Source organism: Equus przewalskii, chromosome 12 (assembly GCF_037783145.1).
Source record: "Equus przewalskii isolate Varuska chromosome 12, EquPr2, whole genome shotgun sequence".
Classification (NCBI taxonomy): Eukaryota; Metazoa; Chordata; class Mammalia; order Perissodactyla; family Equidae; genus Equus; species Equus przewalskii.
Genome location: NC_091842.1, coordinates 15217612 through 15234737, shown reverse-complemented (window position 1 = coordinate 15234737; position 17126 = coordinate 15217612). Strand labels below are relative to the sequence as shown.

The window sequence follows — 17126 nt, the reverse complement described above, 5'->3', positions numbered from 1 at the left end:
CAAACAGAGACTCAGAGTGAAGGGATGGAAGACGATAATCTAGGCTGACAAACAAAAGAAAGCAGGTGTTATCACACTTAGACAAAGAAGACTTCAAGATAAAACAGTTAATGAGAATCAAAGAGGGGCAGTATATAATGATAAAAGAGAGACTCTACCAAGAAGACATAACAATTATATATGCACCCAACACAGGAGCACAAGAGTACATAAAGCAACTATTACCAAACCTAAAAGGAGATATTAACTACAACGCAATAATGGTAGGCGATCATAACACCCCACTTACATCAATGGATAGATCATCCAGACAGAAAGTCAACAAGCAAACAGTGGATTTAAATGAAAAACTAGACCAGATGGACTTACATATATATATATATATATATATATATATATATATATAGAACACTCCATCCAAAAACAGCAGAGTACACATTCTTCTCAAGTGCACATGGAACATTCTCAAAGACACACCATATGTCGGGAAACAAGGCAAACCTCAATAAATTGAAGAAAACTGAAATCACATCAGGCATCTATGCTATGAAACTAGAAATCGCCCTCAAGAAAAAGCCAGGAAAATGACAAATATGTGGAGAATACACAACATGCTACTGAACAACCAAGGGACCAGTGAAGAAATTAAAGGAGAAATCAAAAAAATCTGGAAACAAATGAAAATGAAAATACACCATACCTACTCATATGGGATGCAGCAAAAGCAGTCCTAAGAGGGAAATTCATAGCAATACAGGCCCACCTTAACAAACAAGAACACAATTAGAAAAAGAAGAACAAGGCCAAAGTCAACAGAAGGAGGGAAATAACAAAAATCAGAGCAGACATAAATGAAATTGAAACCAAAAAAGAAGACTAGAAAGGATCAATGAAACTAAGAGCTGCTTCTTTTAGAAGATAAACAAAATTGACAAACCCTTAGCCAGACTCACTAAGAAAAACAAAGAGAAGCCTCAAATAAGTAAAATTAGAGGTGAAAGAGCAGAAATTACAATAGATACCACAGAAATACAAAGGATTATAAGAGAATACTATGAAAAACTATATGCCAACAAATTGGACAATCTGGAAGAAAGGGATAAATTCTTAGACTCATACAACCTCTCAAAACAAGAAAAGGGTGCCCTCTCTCGCCACTCTTATTTAACATGGTACTGGAGGTTTTGGCCAGAGCAATTAGGCAAGAAAAAGAAATAAAAGGAATCCAAATAGGCAATGAAAAAGTGAAACTCTTGCTGTTTGCAGATGATATGATTTTATATATAGACAACCTTAAAGAATCCAGTGGAAAACTATTAGAAATAATCAACAACTACAGCACAGTTGCAGGGTACAAAATCAACTTACAAAAATCAGTTGCATGTCTATACTCTAAGAACAAACTAACAGAAAGAGAACTCAAGAATACAATTCCATTTACAATCACAACAAAAAGAATAAAATATCTAGGAATAAATTTAACCAAGGAGGTGAAAGACCTATACAATGAAAACTATAAGACATTATTGAAAGAAATCAATGATGACATAAAGAAATGGAAAGATATTTCATGCATATAGATTGGAAGAATAAATATAGTTAAAATGTCTATACTACGTAAAGCAATCTACAGATTCAATGCAATCCCAATCAGAATCCCAATGACATTCTTCACAGAAATAGAACAAAGAATCCTAAAATTCATATGGGGCAACAAAGACCCTCAATAGCTAAAGCAATCCTGAGTAAAAAGAACAAAGCTGGAAGCATCACAATCCCTGCCTTCAAAACCTACTACAAAGGATAGTAATCAAAACAGCATGGTACTTGTACAAAAACAGACACATTGATTAATGGAACAGAATTGAAAGCCCAGAAGTAAAACCACACATCAACACACAGCTAATCTTTGACAAAGGAGCTAAGAAGATACAGTGGAGGAAGGAAAGTCTCTTTAATAAATGGTGTTGGGAAAAGTGGATAGCCACATGCAAAAGAATGAAAATAGACCATTATCTTTTGCCATACACAAAAATTAACTCCAAATGCATCAAGGACTTGAAGGTAAGACCTGAAACCATAAAACTCCTAGAAGAAATGTAGGCAGTACACTTTTTGACATCAGTGTTAGAAGGATCTTTTCGAATACAGTGTCTACTTGGGGAAAGGAAATAAAAGAAAAAACAAACAAGTGGGACTTCATCAGACTAAGGAGCTTCTGCAAGGCAAAAGAAACCAGGAACAAAAAGCGAAAAGACAACCCACCAACTGGGAGAAAATATTTGTAAATAATATATCCGACAAGGGGTTAATCTCCAAAATATATAAAGAACTCACACAACTCAACAACAAAAAAACAAACAACCCAATAAAAAAATAGGCAGAGGACATTAACAGACATTTTTCCAAAGAAGATATACAGATGACCAATAAACACATGAAAAGATGTTTAACATCACTAACTATCAGGGAAATGCAAATCAAAACTACACTAAGATATCACCTTACACCCGTTAGAATGGCTACAATCACCAAGACAAAAAATAACAAATGTTGGAGAGGATGTGGAGAAAAGGTAATCCTCATACCCTGCTGGTGGGAATGCAAACTGGTGCAGCCACTATGGAAAATAGTGTGGAGATTCCTCAAAAAATTGAAAATAGAAATACCATACAACCCAGCTATGCCACTACTGGGTATTTATCCAAAGAACTTGAAATCAACAATCCAAAGAGATTTATGCGCCCCTATGTTCATTGCAGCATTATTCACAATAGCCAAAACATGGAAGCAACCTAAGTGCCCATCAAATGATGAAAAGGATAAAGAAGATACACACACACACACTCTCACGTGCGCGTGCACACATACACACAATGGAATACTACTCAGCCATAAAAAAATAGACAAAATCATCCCATTCGCAACAGCATGGATGCACTTTGAGTGTATTATGTTAAGTGAAATAAGCCAAAGACAGAAAGACAAACACCATACGACTTTACTCATATGTGGAAGATAAACTAACACATAGACAAAGAGAACAGTTTAGTGGTTACCAGAGAGGAATGGGGTTGGGAGGCAGGCATAAGGGGTGAAGGAGCACATTCATATGGTGACTGACAAATAATAATGTACAACTGAAATTTCACAATGTTATAAACTATTATGACCTCAGTAAAATGTTTTGAAAAAATGCAGCATGAGGGTTGAGTGGGTATGTAAATTCTGGTTCCTTCTGGGCCCACCAACGCTACCCTGGCAAGGGTTGAGCACTGAGTCACCTTGGCTGTTGCAGGTGGTGGGAGGGAAGTTCAGCTCCTTGCCTGGCCTTGCTAACACCTTCCTGGGGAAGATAAAGCAGACTAGCACTACCTCGTTACCTCCAAGTGAGCATGTGAGATCAGACTCCCCTAAGCCCCACTGCCAGCAGGGAGGGGGAAGGGAAAGGCTGACTCATAATGCTTTCTTGCTTCAGGGATGGGGGGGAAACTCAGCTCAAAGCTGGACCCCACTGACACTATCCTGGCACTGTCCCAGAGCACTGCCTCGTTCCGCCCAGAGGGGAATGGCAGATCAGCACCCTGCTCAGTTCTGTTGACACTACCCAGTAGGGGAATTGAAGTACACTGCCTGCTTCCAAGACAGAGGATGAAAGATCAACCAACTTCCTGCTGGGGCCAGCTGAAATGGTGGGGATAGAGGAGTATAGGGGTGTGGGGTGTATAGAAAGGCAATAGAAAGGGTATTGCCAAAAGGTTTTCTGTTGTTAGCCCACCTTCTTCCTAGGCCTTTGGCTAGAGTTTTTTTTTGTCTCTGCCTCCTGGTGATTCTGGGTTGGAGGTTTTTGCAGTTCCCTATCCAAAATATATGGGAGTCAGTAATCAAATAATAAGCAAACAGCAATAAGCAAATCACCGCATCATTCCTCAAGTCCCCAAGTCACAGCCTACCCTCTTCCTTCTATCTTTCAGAGACTTCATGTGCTTCTTTATTGTGTTATGTCCAAGATCTTTAGTTTAACAGGGAATATCTAGCAGGAATGGGGCTACTCCATCTTAGCAGAACTGGCAATCTTTGGACTGTCTATGCTAAAATGCTCTCTGGATGATTGTGACACACCGACAGGTTCAGGAACTGCCACACTGTTCTAGGGCATGACAGAAAAATTAGACCAACTGAGGGGCTCAGTCAGGCAACTCCCCAATTACTTTAGCTAATACCTACTAAGTGCTTGCTACGTATCAGACACCTTTTTAAACACTTTATTTGCATTAGCTCCATTAATCCTTATAACAACTTTTATGTAGGCATTATTTTCAGCATTTCCCATAGAAGGAAAGAGACACTCTGAGTTTAAGTAAATTGCCCAAGGTCATACAGCTCATACAGTGAGCCAGGATTCAAAAGCAGGCTGTTTGGGGCTGACCGGGTGGCACAGCGGTTAAGTGCACACATTCTGCTTTGGTAGCCTGGGGTTGGGTTCGCTGGTTCAAATCCCGGGTGTGGACGTGGCACCACTTGGCAAGCCATGCTGTGGTAGGCGCCCCACATATAAAGTAGAGGGAGATGGGCACGGATGTTAGCTCAGGGCTAATCTTCCTCCACTCCCCCGCCCCCTGCAAAAAAATGCAGGCTGTTTGGCTCTTGGAGCCCACAATCTTACACACCCACTCTCGCAATGAAAGGCTTATAAAGCCTACCTTTATGCACGCATTTTTAAAATTTATTCAAATACACTAAAGCAGTATCATACAGAAATAAAGTCAAGGAACACAGGAATCAAAAAGGATTTGCCTTGCGCTATAAATTCAGAAACTCAATGGCATCCTCTCTGGTTAAGAAGTGTAAATCATTAAGTCCTTAGTGTGGTTTATCATAATCTGATTCCAGCCTCTATTTTCAAAGTTAATTCCCACTTTATAGTCTTAACTTCCCTGACAGGAAGGCCCTTATACCTCTGTCAGACTGTACAGTTGTTTATAACTAACTCAGCAAACATTTATGGAATGAATGAGTGAAGGAATTAATCCAACAGCAGAGAAACCACAGAGTAGTATCTCACAGGCAGGGCAGCAGAAATGCACTGGGCTAATGTGAATTTTCTGAGTTGAACCTGGATCTCACTTACCTAGCTGTGTACACTTCAGGCTCTGTGAGCCTCAGTTATCTGGAGGTTGGATGCAATCCAGCTTCCTAGGCCAAACAAAAGAGAGGGAGACATGGGGGTCCCCCATTTCTCTCCCTTCTCAGTAAAAACTCAAGTCACATGGCTGACAGGCGTGAGGTGGAACTGAAACAAAAAATTCTGGCTTGTGGATTGGATTCCCAGCTCCTTCACCTAAGACACCACTGTCCCTCTGCCCTGGTGATCTGTCTTCTTGTCTATTTGGCAAACTTTGCATTGTTGTCCAAACCCACGTTGTCTGAGGAATCTCCTAGACACTCTCACTCTCTGACCCACATAGTTAACATGGCATCTTCTGTGCTACTAGCACACCATGTGCCCCTTCTACTGCTACACTGACACCATCTACTCAAGCATAGATCATCCACACTAGACTGTGAACTCTCTGACAGCAGAAACAGTGTATACTCACTTCCATATCGCCAGAGCTCAACACAGTGCCTGGGACCTAGCAGCACTCAATGCATGCTTTTAACTAAGTGTTTTAAAGCCAAGTACTTTTCCCTTTGGAAACCCAGATCCACATTTTCACCATTCTCCTTTTCAGATACCTGCTAAAGCTATAGGAAAAATTACTCCTAAAAAGAGGTCATAGAACAGAAAGGCAAACTATCAAAGAAAAACCTATAGGTACATGTAGAAAGATCTCTGGGTGCTTTAATAGATTTTAGGGGTGGGGAGGGCGGGCAGTAATGTCCAGAAGCCATGAGTGCACTGTGGCCAATGTTACTGCGGGGCCAATCAACTTCAGTTCTTCCTGCCTCAGAGGTCCTGACTGTCTCCCACAGTTCTCCAACACAGACGGCACATCTCCTTGGACTGAGGGGTCAGCAGCTGAAGCCACATTTCCTTTTGTGATCTTCTCTAAAACCAACTGGCCGTTAGCTCCTCCAAGTAGCAACCTGTTCCTGCCTTATGTGAAATCACTTTTTTTTAAGTACAACTAATCGGTGTTCGTGAATAGATGGGTTCTACATTTATCTTCTAACTTTAAATGGTGCCATTAAGTCCTTTCTAAGTGCAGCTGAGCTGGGGGGGGGAGGGGGGGCGGGGAGAAAGTGGAAGAAAGTTATTATGCAAAGTAAGGAAAGACAAGCAATTGGCCTGGAGGGGGAAACATCAGCCTTCTGTTGTTCTGTTGTAGATCTCTGGAAATCCTTGCTTTATAAAGCACTCTCTCTGAAATTCACAAAGGTCTTGTAAGCAGCATTTGCAAAGCCTGACTTAGGGGATGTAGGGCAATTGTCTCTAACTCCATGTAGCTCAGCCTACACTCTACATGCCATGCAGCTCAGGCCCCAAAGTCCAGTTGGCTCAAGACAGAACTACCGTTGGAGCTAAGAGGCTGGCACCTCAAAAGATGCCTCGGGAAGCCAGGAATGCACCCATTGTGGCTCTTCCATCTGCCTTTATGGAAATCCCTGGCTGAGGACAGTGTCACAGGTATAGCGAACTTGAAGCAAACCCTTCATACAAAAATATTTACACACATATACGTAGTACATTACAGGCATTTGCTAAAAGTCTGCTGAATGATTATAACACCTACAAAAAGTTCTAAGGTCCTCACTTATAATGTAAAAATATAAAAGATGTTTTGCTACATTAGAAGAATCACGTGAAATGGATCAAACTAATACTTGCAAAATCAACCAAAAAAAGAAAAAAAACAAAACCATAGCCTCTCAATAAAAGATGTCCAGTATACACTGCTTATAACATGCTTTGACATGTTAACAGCCCCAAATGAGAACTAACACTTCCCAACCTTACTCTTTCACAATACCAATCACTTAGAAGGAGACAACTATACCAGTCAGATACCTGTTGATGGTCCTGAATTTGTGTCGTACCACCCTGACTATCCACCACAAACATCAACTATTTTTCTTTCAATAATGAAGACAACTAGTCACTGTTCTAAAGATTTCACATGTGTTCTACCCTTCGCAACAACTCTGTGAAGGAATTATCTCCATTTCTTAGCTATAGGTCGGTTTATTAGGACCCTCCTAACAGAATTTCCTTATCTTCTTCACCTTGGTTTATGTCCCTCGTTTATTCCCAATAATAACTTACTCTGTGGGCTGGGAAAGAGGAGCAACAAAGGACTGAGCTGTATACCACCCTGATCACCCACAAGCTCTGGTCCGCATCATTAATTCCCAGAAAATAAAGGCAGCAGGCAGCTCCCAGGAAAGGAGGGGAAGCAGATATAAAGGCAAACATATCATCACCTGAGGAACAATTAGGTCTCTAAGCTGGAGAGCCAGCCAGCTATTTGTAGCTAAATGCAGAATGGTGCATTTCCATTGCCATTAATTTCAGGAAGATTGCAGCTAATCTCATTGAATTTATAAATGAAACCCACTCTGTGAACATTACATAAGTCACCCCTCAACCTCCTACTTCCTGGACAGCAGTCAATACTTGGAAGGCGGTCAACTTCTTTCTCCTCATGCAGCAAGGAAAGAAATTCCAGTGATGCTGTGTACATACTAAGAAATATTCACTAACTTTATCTATTTGTGATTTTATCTCCCTTCTATTTACAGTTGAAATACTATAATATGACTTACGCTCCTTGTTCAAGTGTAACATGTTTAATCAATTATTCAATATTGGTTTATCCAGCTGTGTCAGACTGACAGAGGCACTTAACGCTAATCAAGGGGACGCCTATGTATCAATTTTAAGCTTCATAAAATTCAATGAAATTATCAGAGTTGCAAGACACTATCAATAGGTTTTGATCTACGTGTCAAGAGACTTGGGATGTTTATTAATTTTTCCATGTTCTGTTTCACTGCACAGGACGGGGGAAGGAGCATAAGTGAACACATGTGGCCAGACTATGCCTCACATGTTTCATGGTTTGGACATCCCAAGGTCCAGTCTACACAAATGGCTTGCACTCTATCTGGAGGCCTGAGACTCGCTAATCCCATAAGACCCCACTTCCCTATCCTCCTTGGAGGCCACCTAAATCCTAGTCCCCTATTTGCAGGAACCTGTCTTCTTCAGCTACCTGATTGACCTCATCCTCAGATTTCCTCCACTGGGACCCATTCTCCCTCTGCTCACCTTCTTCCTAATCAAGGCAAAGGTGTCTCTCAACCCCCTGTTCAATGACACACAACCTCCTCTACGGTCTAACTTGCACTGATCACTCCCTCCATTTCCATTACTAACTGAAACCTGGTTCTTTCACACAAGGACTCAGTTCCCCACCCGGGTCTCCCTGTTCATTCTATACTTCATAGCTTGCAGGTCCAGAACTGGTTGGTGTCAAGTGTGTCCTAGCTCCACATGGCTGTAACTAGACTATTAGTTCATTAATCTCATGCAAAAAGAAATATACACTCAGAGGCTGGACTACCTGGCTTTGCACTGAGCAGACAACCACCCTTCTCTACATTTGTCTCATTACCTATGAAAAGGAAATGTACTTTACTGGGTTACTCTAGGATTAAATGAGGTAATGCAAGTAAAGTGCTTAGCAAAAGACCTAGTACATGGTGGCAAGTGCTAAATATTTTTTAACCTATGCTTGTTTTTTCTTTCAGTTTACACAATTTGGCATGAGAGGAAGAGAGGGTGAGTGGCTTGGATGTGGTCAAACAGCTATTTGCAGCCATGGTCAACGATTAGAACTACTAATTCTATTCTATCCCATGGCATCAATCACTTGTAGACACAGCAAATATTTACCAGACAATTGCCTCAGACACAGCAATATACCAAATACTGCATAAGGTCCTGGGAGAAAGAGATAGGACTAAAACATGGCACTTGCACAGAGGAGGATAAAGTCTGGTAGGAGAGACTGTCACGGATAATTACAATACAATTGATCAGGCACAATGATGACAATAACCTCAAAGTGGGGCATACAAGAGGCACTAACTTGCCCTAGGGGAGACTCTGAGAAAGTTTCACAAACAAAGTGACATTAAACTGGTCTTGGAAGATGTGGGCAGAAAAGGAAGATTAGGCAGAAGGCACAATATGTGTCTCAAAGTAGGTAGGACCCCTAATGATCTGAAATGTAGACCTTACTAGACAGCTTACTGGCTAAGGTCTTTGAAGGAATGCACCTGCTGGAGTCAGCTAATGATCATGTCCATAAGCCAGGGACAGAAAGACTGGGCATGCCACTACACATAAAATGGATTGGCTGTCCCCTATTGAGTCTGCATAGACAGAAGAGAAATGACAAATGACCCTTATTTTAGTCCTTGATAGTGTTGCACACCTGAGAGGCCTCAGTATGGAAGGGCCCATGGGGATAGGAGATGATGCTGAACTACCCAGCCCAACTACAGCAATCAGTGCAGTCAGAAGGATCTAAGGATTCTCTCTCCCTCCCAACCCCTCATACCCACTGCCCACATACACACAGAACTATTTAGCATCACCCATAAGCAACTCACCTCCTGATCTAGTCTTCAATTCTCCCTCAAGTATATAGTAGTAGGAGGTAAGAGTGGATTACTGCTTCACACACTTTTCCAATGATGCGATCCCAATGGCAGAGGAGAGGTTTGGGAGGACACATCTGGAGCTATACCATCAAATAAGACTTTACAGGAGACAATTCAAGGCAGTTTGGAGATCAAAGCCTGAGAAAACTAATTTAAACGCATTTCTTCAAAATCTAGCTGCTTATGGAAAATACTATGGCTGTTCCTCAAAAGATTAAGAATAGAATTATCATATGACCCAGCAATTCAACTTCCAATATATATCCAAAAGAATTCAAAGAGGAATCTTGAAGAGATATTTGCACACTCGTGTTCATAGCAGCATTATTCACAATAGCTAAGAGGTTAAAGCAACCCAAGTTTCCATCAACGGATGAATGAATAAGCAAAATGTGGTACATACACACAATGGAATATTATTCAGCCTTAAAAAGGAAATTCTGACATATGCTACAACATTGATGAACTTCGAAGACATTACTCTAAGCAAAATAATCCAGTCTTAAAAAGATAAATAATATATGATTCCACTTATATGAGGTACCTAGAGTAGTCAAATTCATGTAAACATAAGGTAGAATGGTAGTTGCCAGAAGCTGGGGGGAAGAGGGAATGGGAAGCTGTTTAATGGGTATAGAGTTTTAGTTTTGCAAGATGAAAGGAGTTCTGGAGATTGGTTGCACACCTATGTGAATGTATTTAATAATACTGAACTGTACATTTAAAAATAGTTAAGATGGTAAATTTTATATTATATGTATTTTACCACAATTAAAAAAAAAGGGTCAGCCCTATAGCCGAGTGGTTAAGTTCGTGCGCTCTGCTTCAGTGGTCCAGGGTTTCACTGGTTCGGATCCTGGGAGCGGACATGGCACCACACATTGGGCCACGCTGAGGTGGCGTCTCGCATGCCACAACTAGAAGGACCCACAACTAAAATATACAACTATATACTGGGAGGATTGGGGGAGAAAAAAGCAGGGGGGAAAAAAAAGGTTGGCAACAGTTGTTAGCTCAGGTGCCAGTCATTAAAATTTAAAAAAATAAAAAATAAGAAAAAAGACCTAGCTGTTTGGATTGCATACATACAACTCAAAACCCAATTAAAGTTCTCATATGATGCAGACCATGAAGGAGGGCTCGGGGGTGAGAGGAAAGTGTGGAGAAAAGACAACATAAGCACTAAAAAGATTCTGACCTAAGCAGAAGCTAAAACAATATGCAACCAATCAAGAGATACAATCAACATTCCTGAACTACCAAGAAAGTCCTTCAATCCTCTCCAGATTCCTGCAGAGAATTCTTAAAATCTCTCAGAGGCATTATTAATATACTTACTTGGGCAGCTTGGAAAGAGGAGCAGGAAGACCTTGTTGAGTCTCCAGAGGACAAGGCTGTGGAGGACAATGAATCCATCATCTATCTTGGGCCTGATTCCACAGGCCCAAATCTAAGTAAGCATCCTTACAGCCACAGCCTTAGGACCACAGCTTCTTCTTTACCCTGCAAGCTTGAACTCGAGGAGCTGTTTCCAGAGCCCAAAGTCAAGAACTCATCAGCTTCCTAACACCGGCCTCCCACAGCCACATACTTCTCATGCTGGCAACACTCTTACTAATGTGAATGGGGTTTGGCTGATAAGTGAAGTGCAATCCTCTGTGTGCTAAAGTCACACAAGTTTTGCATGTGTCAAAGTGCCTACCTTACAAAAGACAGAGCTAACCTGGCTGGAATGCCAAGTACAACTCCTTTTTATATGCTCCTTCCCCACACTCATCATTTTTATATTTTAATTCAGTATTTTCAACTCAGGTGTCAGCCAGCCAGAATGTCCTCAAGCCCAGTTGTCTCTAAGAACTGCTGGCAAAAGATCCACTATCAGCCAGTTCAGCCCTGTACCTCTCCATTAATCACCACAGACTCCCTTGATGGTTTAAAAAAAAAAAAAAGCTCTCTGGAATAAAAGCAGCCTCTGATAGGCATTCACTATTCCAGAAGTACAGCTGGGCCTTCAGTGCTCATCCTAGCTAGCAGGGACCCACCTGACATAAATCATGTTCCTGCCTCTTCATGGCACTTCAGGAAACTGAAGTGCCAGCATTAACTGGCCAGCATTAACCTGGCCTAAATTGCTCAGAGAATTATCAAAAGCCATCTCATTTACACTAATAATATCAGCAAGAATAGAACGAAGTCCATAGCCTTGAGTGACTGGTCTTCTTATCAGACCACCCAGTGGGTGACCATGAGCTAGTGCTTGGCCTTGGTGCTGCAGCCTCAGCAGTTAAGAAGCAAATGAGACCAGTCCCCATCCAACTTGAAAGGCTTTAAAAGTCAGAACAAGAATACATCCTGCTTCGAATTCTTAACAAAATTCTGTATGAACTCAATCCAGAATACTCACTGGGTACCTACTATGTCCAAGGTACCATGCTACGTGTTACAGGGAATCTCAGACTGGGAGGACTCCATCACAATTTAAGGCAGATAAGTTAAATACATCAGTATAGCAAAGTAGACAATGAAATATGTAGCAAGGGGGATGTAAAATAATGATGCTGATAAAATAGCAGCAGCACAATGCCAGGCACTATTCTAAAGGTACATCACCTACACTAATTCATTTAAGAACCATCATGATCCTATGAGCAAGGCACTTTCACTATCTCCATTTTACAGATGAGGAAATGAAGACACAGAAAGGCAATCTGGGATAAAAACCCAGAGTCTTAGTCTAGTCTGTCTGAAATATAATGGAGAGAAATCATGGCCAGTTAGGGGCAGTCAGGAAAGATGTAACAGGGATGAAGTCATCTGAAATGGACCTAGAAAGATGATAACCATGGATGCCTTATGTACCTGTTCTTACAAGATCAGTCACTTATAAGCAGATGTAAATTATACTCACACTGGCCATTGCTGCCCTGGGTTCTATCCCCACAGCATGCAGTTGAGAGGAAAATGAGATCCCAAGACCTGAAGGGGTTCCAACCCCATCATCCTCAACTATCAATGAGTGACAGTGCCTCTCAGCCCCCCAGGCATCTTCCTCTAGGCTCTTTGGCACAGTGGAGGCATGACACTCAATCGTGCTGAGGCAATTAAAGCATCTTAATGAAGGTTCACCCTAAATATTTTTAAACCGCCTTATTAAAAGGTGTGATGCAAGTATATGGTTGAATTATTATTTTTAAGTTCACCCTCTGCAGTCACTCAGTTAGAGGTGTGAAAGCAAAACCTGTGCTTCATTTCTCACTTCCCATATTTCTGCTTGATTAACAAGCTTGTATCCCTGAGCTTTATAATCGAAGTGCATGGCAAAATGGGTTCTATGATTTCACACAAATGAAAATATATTTCTTACACAGTGATGAGTGATTCTGAGGCACATGTGAGTAAGAAAAGGTAACTCTCCTCACTTGCAACCAACCAACATATAGGACACAACAAAAACTCAAAGACCTTACGCAAGTATATGCTTCCAGAATAAACAAGGATTTCTTCATTCTTGCTCCTTTTCTTTATAAATTTTGGGAAGGGATTCAGTTTTCATATGATTTTTTAAATTCTACCCCATGGCATTCTTTTAAAATTATTTCAAAAGCCAGGCCCCTATCACCACAGTTTCAGCAGTAAGTTTACTGCTAGGAATCTGTATACCACCAAACCTTATAAGATAAACACTGTCTTGGAAGTTCACTGTGATAAAAATGAAAATGTCCTGGAGTAATGCTTTGGAAATCTGTAAATTCACTACACTTTTTAAAAAACTGCACAACCATGTACAGAAATAGCAACTCTCCAGAAACAATCTTCTTGCTCAGTCTATGAATTTTCTTTTTTTCTTTGGTGAGGAAGATTGGCCCTGAGCTAACATCTGTGCCAACCTTCCTTTATTTTATATATGGGACACCCCCACAGCATGGCTTGATGAGCAGTGTGCAGGTCCATGCCTGGGACCCCAACCTTCGAGTTCTGGTATGCCAAAGTGGAACACACAAACTTAACCACTACATCACCAGTCTGGCCCCTGTAAGAATTTTTTTTAAAAAATTAACATGCACACCTTGGTCACTATCAATGAATTAGCTAGAAGCCCAGCTCAGATTAAAGGCTAAGATGTTTGGGAAAATCAGTATCATAAGCGACACAACTTGGAAAAGATCCTATAAATAATTCAATACGGTTTATTAATAATAAAAAAGGAATATTCAATTTCCTTATTTCACAAGTGGAAAACTGAGGCTCAGAGAAATGCAGTGAATCAAAACAGCAACTAGGACTTGAACCCCACTGTCTCTTCTCAGCCCACGCCAGTGTGCCACAGCAGAAACAGCGAAAATTTTGGTCCTCTCAATAATGAACACTGCAATTGAACAGACCACTAGAATACAAATTCCATAAGGCTAAGAATTTTGTTTCTCTTATATACCACTATATCCCAGGACCAAGAACAGGGTCTGGTACATAGTAGGTACTCAATAAGTGCAGTAAAGAAATAAAAATTCCATTCACCATTTCATAAAAACCCAAAACACAGCCAAAATATTTAGCAAGATAGTCTCTGCTGCATAGAGTTTGCAAAGATCCAGTGAGAGGCAGCTGGACAAGAGCAGAGGTAAGCCCAAAATATTGATCTTTGCCAGGGAGGAATTTAACCCACAACTCCTGGTTCTCATTCGAGTTATAAGCTCACTCAGCCAAATTCCCTACTGTGAGAGCAAAGAAGGGACTTTCCGAAGTTAATCAGGGGTTTAAAGAATTTCCACAGTATTCAGGGGAAGCCTACATTCCCCAACTTCCTATCTGAACTCAAACTGACGTCCCTCCACATTTTCTGTAAACAATTATCCGTTCCCCTCAGTGCCTGACACTACACCCCTAGAGGGATCAAGGAAATACATACAAATCACACGTGAAGACAATCTTACAAAATGGCTAACAGGACCCAACTATTTAATGCTAGCACCAAAGGAAAGGCATTCTAACTCACTAAATCAATAAGCAACGAAAAACAACAGGCATCAATATCCTCCACAGCCAGTCACGACCCTAATAATAAGCAGTGTGTTTCAATTCCAATCACAGCCACAGCAGTTACACCAGACACATTATCTGACAAAGTTCGTGGATGTTACATTTATATAGCAACACACCTTCCACCGATGGCACAGAAGATCCCAGCAAAACCAGGTTAAAGACCAGACCCGGGGCCCAGTCTCTCTCAGGACAGGGCAACAAACTGTTGGTCCAGGGGCATTTCCAGGCAGCAGAAGCATGCGTTTAATAGTCTTGTAAGCTACAGATTTTTTGGTCCATGGACTCCAGTGTGCCAAACAGACTCAAGTCAGCAGAGGGGAAAGTGGAAAGAAACTCTCAGCATTATATCAATGGTTGGCCAAGACTGCATAAGAAGTTAGCAGATCACTAGGAAAATGTACCTGTCTTCAAGTCTATTCGTAACCATTCTATCTGATAAGTGCCTTACATGTTAAGCCAAATAACCAAAACTAGAGATTTGTAAATTGAGTTTTTTGAATCTCAAAACCTACTTTCTTATTAATACAAAAGATTATTTTGGTGATGCTTTACTATTATTTGTAATTATTTTAAATGGGCAGCAACTCTTTGGACAAAAGATTTAGGTTTCTCTGCCCTCAATTCAGCCTTCTCTAGAAAGCAGTGATTGATAACTAAACAGTATAAATATACTAAGGGAGCCCTTCTCTATGGTCTGGAAGTGTGGGTCCCCTGCTCGCACTATAAAACAAATCTCCATCTAAAAAGAATCATCCCAATGAAATTATTTTGGTAAGTTTTGATGTTAATATATAACTGTATTTTTTATAGGACAAGACACTTGTATTTTGGCCAGGTCTTTATTGGTTGTGTTCATATCACATGATGAAAGAGAATTAGCAGGTTCATGAAGGAAAAAGTGGTTTGCATTTCCACTTTACTATTAAACACTTTTTCATTTATTAGGCAAGAAATCAAAATACAAAATGCAAAAAGGCAAGCAGAAATTAAAGCCTCTATTTGAATGTGATCTTCTCTACAACAGAAAGGCAAAAATGAACCTGTAAGGACCACAAAAGCTGAAGACATGAAGACTAAGAAGTTGGGTTCAGCTTCCAAAAGGTTTTCTATTATATAACAGAGTCACAAAAAAAATGGTCTCACTCAAAAGAACATCTGTTAACAGGCAGCGAGGAGATTTGACTCCCCAGTGTACAACAAGCAGTAGTCAGGGGTGACATCAAGATGTTTAAGACGAAGTCATAAATCAAGGCATTTTGCTCAATCCTCTCAATAAGGAGTACAACATAGCAATTAAGTGTATGAGCTCCCAAGGCAGACAGGTGTATAACCTCGGGCAAATTATCTAACATCTCTGTGACTCAGTTTTCCTAGAGACAGATTGGACCTACCTCACAGGGTTGTCGTGTGGATTAAAAAAGCAAACACTGGGGGCCGGCCCTGTGGCAGAGTGGTTAAGTTTGCGCGACCCACTGCATTGGCCCAGGGTTTCACTGGTTCAGATCCTGGGCACGGACATGGCACCGCTCATCAGGCCATGCTGAGGCGGTGTCCCACGTGCCACAACTAGAAGGACCCACAACTAAAATATACAACTACGTACTGGGGGAATCTGGGGAGAAAAAGCAGAAAGAAAAAAAAAAAAGATTGGCAACAGTTGTTAGCTCTGGTGCCAATCTTTAAAAAAAAAAAGGCAAACACAAAGTGTTTATTACATATTCAATAAATGTTCCTACCATCATAATCATTAATTATCCCCACCGACATCTATATTTTCCTTTTTTTTTTTTTTTGTTTTATCTAACGCAAAGAGAAACCAAGCCCTAATTCTAGGCATTAGTAATAAAGAGGGTGAGTTGGGCTAAAATGATCTGGCAAGCCCATTTCCTAAATGAGATATAATGCTGCTAATGATCATCTCTTACTAAGGGCACACAAAGCAGAAAGACCTACTATCTTACCAGGTATCTCTCCCTGAGAGAGCTCAGAAGAGGGTTAAAAGAACAAAAGGAAAAAAAAACTCCACAACCTTACAACTGAAAGGCAATTTTTAAGAACAACAAGGAGACTGGAAAACTCACTGGGGCTTTCAGCAAGTAATAAACACGTCAATGAGCTTTTCTAAACCCTTAAGGAAACCCTTTGTTCTCTGGCTTCCCCAACACATTTTCACTGGAAGGCATGCTGGCCATTCCACAGGTTGAGTTGGGAACCAAACACAGTGACAAGGATGTTTGGCTGAGATTTAGTTTTATGTTTACTCCAGATTACTTGAAGAGAAGGAGGGCAGGTGAGTGACCTACAGCTAGTCCCTGAGTCACTTAATAAGAGACAAACAAACAAACAAACAAAACCCAAGCTGTATTTGCAATGAGACCATCATCAAGTTCAGTACTTGGAGAGAAAGCCACCCT

The 17126-nt window shown here is 40.8% G+C and overlaps 1 protein-coding gene across 6 annotated transcripts in view; it reads right to left on the bottom strand.

The window, feature by feature from the left end:
* The window catches only part of AUTS2 (activator of transcription and developmental regulator AUTS2), a 1153944-nt gene that overhangs the window by 987420 nt on the left and 149398 nt on the right, over positions 1–17126 (bottom strand). The window lies entirely within an intron of this gene.